The following is a 4,088-nucleotide window of genomic DNA, read 5'->3' as shown; positions in this document are numbered from 1 at the left end:
TTTCACTTATATATGGAATCTAAAAAACAAAATAAATGAACAAACATAACAAAACAGAAACAGAGTCATAAATACAGAGAACAAACTCAGGTTTGACTCATTTTTATGTTATTCACCTGATAAGCAAATAACTTTGGGTGAATCTCCTAACCTAAGATACTACTTTCTCCCCTGTAAAGTGGAGCTTAGGATACGTACCTTGCAGGGTTGTATGAGCTGAATGAGATAATGACATTTTTCGTGATACCCAGCTACACTTCAGGTTCATTGAACCATGTTCCTTGGAGGTGGGATCCAGGCATCAGTGCTTTTAAAGGGAATTCCCGTGTGCGGCCAAGGTTGAGACCCACTGATTCATGGGCGTTCACTTCATGACAGACATTGTTTTAAACATTTCAATCACGTTATTCTCACTCATTTGACTGGCAGTTCACATAGCCAGTAGCCAAAATGCCACAGAAATATTCATAAGGGAAACCACACGTGCTCAAACTTCCTTTGCCTGGATAGAAACTATCAGGTTGCCCTTCTTCTTTTATTTCAACCAGAACCACAATTTTTGCCTGATTTCTCGTTTCTTCCCTTTGTGTGGAGATCTGCTAGGGCAACTTCTATAGAGAAACCATTTTCCGGCCAATACTCATGGGTCAGTTGCCAGGAAAACATCAAGGCAAGACAGAGGGTGCAGTGAGACACACTGAGTTCATCAAGGCTTAGAAGATGGCTGCTGGCGTCCTCGGGAGCCATTTCGGCATCCCTCAAACCTTCTTTGCCTCTCCCAGAGCCTGCGGAGAACTTCCACAGCAGTTCCCACCATTACATGGGCCTCCTGGGGACTTCCCTCGTTCAAAGCCAAAACCCAAGGGGAGCTCCACCCACCAGCAAACCAACAGTGGCATCTGCTAACCACAGGCCTGCCCTTTGGGGCTCTACTTGGCCTCTCTCTTGGCCATCGTGTTCCTCATGCAAATATTTTCTTAGCTGCAGGCCCAGAGACTTGACCTTTCCCACATCACAGGACATCTTCATCAAAGCGATGAGACCAGAGATTCGGATGCTTGAAACTGGTGGAAATGAGAAAGGAGGGGGTGTTTGTTTCCTTTTTGTCAGGTCCTCTGTTTTGTTTGATTTGGTTTCATAAGAGAAACACTTGTAACTTACCCTAAGGATGCTTGGCCTCTTTGCATGACCTTTCCTGATCATTCTTGGCAGTGGTCCTCTCACTTGCAGAAGCACAAGTTAGTGGAGGGCCACAATGTGTGGTCTGGGACCATTAGCATCAGAATTACTGGAGCTATAGGAGGCTTGTTAAAAATACAGATTCTTGGGACTTCCCTAGTGGTCCAGTGGTAAAGACTTCGCCTTCCAATGCAGAAGGCGTGGGTTTGATCCTTGGTCGAGAGCTGAGATACCGCATGCCTTGTAGCCAAAAAACCAAAACATGAAATAGAAGCAATATCCAATAAAGACTTTAAAAATGGTTCACATCCAAAAAAAAAAAAAATCTTAAAAAATAAATACAGATTCTTGAGGTCTACTCCAGACTTAACAGATGCAGAACTTCCATAAGTGGCGCCCAATAGGTTGAATTTTTGACCAGTTCCTGACGTGATTCTGAGATGCCACAAAACTTGAGAATCATTGGTTTCGAACTCAATATTCCTACCTTTGTGTGGAATTTTAGCACTTGGGTTTATATTCTCTTTCTTCGTTTCCTTTTTGAAGAAAGGTGTTCCATACATGAGGCAATAAGTATATAAGGTTCCTGAGGGCTTGCATCCCCCACTGCGTCCAGCTCAGCACCAACCCACAGAGGATGCTCGGTATAAACTGTCCTGGATCAACTATAGTTGCAGCTCAAAAAAAGAACACGATTAGTGCCAATTTCCATTTGATGGCCCAGTGCTTGGAAAGTGCTGGGCTGAGGCCAGGTCAAGGGACTGGCACACTCTAATGATGCCAAGAACAAACTTTCCTTCTTAAAGGAGATTTTTAAAAAACAGTTTATGTACAGCAGGTATATTGGACCTGGGGCTACAGCCAAGGTCTGGCTTAGCCTTATTTCAGCCAAAATGGTGGAATGACTTCTCATAATTTCTGATACATTTTAGAAAAAGAATTGTAATTAGGGTCTCTTTTTCTTCCTTTGCTTTCTATGGCTGCCTTTGAATTCAAATCACCCTGAATAAAAATAGCTACAGTCACCCTGAGATGGAAAAGGAAATCTATCTACTCAGCAGATTTTCTTGCTGTTAGTAACTGACCATGATAAGTTACAGTTTAAATGGTCAAGGCATAATTCTAGTTCTGGGCTTGTCAGCTGGATCAATAGAGTTAGCAGTAGTAGAGACCTGTTTTGCACAGCTGTTGTGAACTTCTGCCTGATTTACTCACCTGGGATTGCTCATGGTGGAAGAGGGAAAGCCTTGTTTTACCTGAATCTTCCCCTGATTTTTGCATATTGTCTTTTCTTGCCAGCTGTTACCTCTGCACCTGGGACCCTTGAAGGCTGAGCCCTGACCTCTTCAAAGAGTGTTTAATCTCTCTGAACCTCTGTTTTTGCAGATGGAGCCCATCTTAGAAGCTTTCCATACAGGTTTTATTTTTTTGTTTTATTTTGAGTGTAGCTTCTTTCACTTGGTGTAATACATCCGACATCATCTGTGTGGTCTGTGTCAGCAGATCATTCCTTTTTGCTGCTGAGGAGGATTTCATGGCAAGGAAGTAATATAGTTTGTTTTTCCATTTACTCATTCAAGATATTTGAATTGTTTCCAGATTTTGTTGTTAAATAGTTGTCGTAAATATTTGTGTCAGGGGCTTCCCTGGTGGCACAGTGGTTAAGAATCTGCCTGCTAATGCAGGGGACATGGGTTCGATCCCTGGACCAGGAAGATCCCACATGCCGCGGGGCAGCTAAGCCCCGTGTGCCACAACTACTGAGCCTGTGCTTTAGAGCCCACAAGCCACAAGTACTGAGCCCATGCACCACAACTACTGAAGCCCGAGTGCCTAGAGCCCGTGCTCCAAAACAAAAGAAGCCACGCAATGAAGAATACCCCCACTCACCACAACTAGAGAAAGCCCGTGCACAGCAACAAAGACCTAACGCAGGCAAAAATAAATAAATAAATAATAAAATAAATCTTAAAAAAAAATTTTTGTGTCAATTTTTGTGTAAACTTCATTTTCACTTGAGAGTAGGATTCTTGAGGAGCATTTCTGAGGATGATTTCTTTGGAGAGTTCTGTGTTGAGTGCTTCTTCCATTAACTAAAGTCAAAGAGTGAGGCTTTAGCAATACCACTTGGAGAGCTTGATATTTGTGCAGTTAGGGGGATACAGTGGTCTGGGGTTTGGTGTGAGTGGTTTGCTAATACATGAGTGACAAAGGCTGTGATAAGGTCCCTTGGTTGTTAGTGTTTCTTGGAACACTGCTACCCTTTTCTGTGTTCAAAGTAAGTCCCGTTTCAAATGGAAAGTATGACCTGTCAGGGCTGTCAGTGCTCTTGCTTACTCTGTCTCATGTGTTTATCTCACATTCACTTTTTTTTCTTGGCTGCGTTGGGTCCTCGTTGCTGCGCATGGGCTTTCTCTAGTTGCATCAAGTGGGGCTACTCTTTGCTGTGGTGCATGGGCTTCTCGTTGTGGTGGCGTCTCTTGTTGCAGAGCATAGGCTCTACGTGCACAGGCTTCAGTAGTTGTGGTGTGTGGGCTTGTAGGCTCTAGAGTGAAGGCTCAGTAGTTGTGGCTCACGGGCTTAGTTGCTCCGCAGCATGTGGGAATCTTCCTGGAGCAGGGATCGAACCCATGTCCCCTGCATTGGCAGGTGGATTCTTAACCACTGCACCACCAGGGAAGTCCCTGCAATTCTTGTTTCATGTCTTTGAGCAAGTCATATTGCCTGTTTGAACTTCAGTTTCCTTATCTGTAAAATTTTGGATAAAGAGTGCTTATTCTTACCTATTTCCCAGGAAATTTGGAAGCTATAACATGCTGTATCAACTTAAAACATTATTATTACCATTATATAACACTTCATATGATTTCAGTTTAGTGTTTTATCTTGCTCAAGAATGACAGCTCTCT

This window comes from Hippopotamus amphibius, chromosome 5 (genome assembly GCF_030028045.1).
Source record: "Hippopotamus amphibius kiboko isolate mHipAmp2 chromosome 5, mHipAmp2.hap2, whole genome shotgun sequence".
In the NCBI taxonomy this organism is placed as follows: domain Eukaryota; kingdom Metazoa; phylum Chordata; class Mammalia; order Artiodactyla; family Hippopotamidae; genus Hippopotamus; species Hippopotamus amphibius.
The sequence above is the reverse complement of the archived record's forward strand: the minus strand, read 5'-3'. Positions refer to the sequence as shown.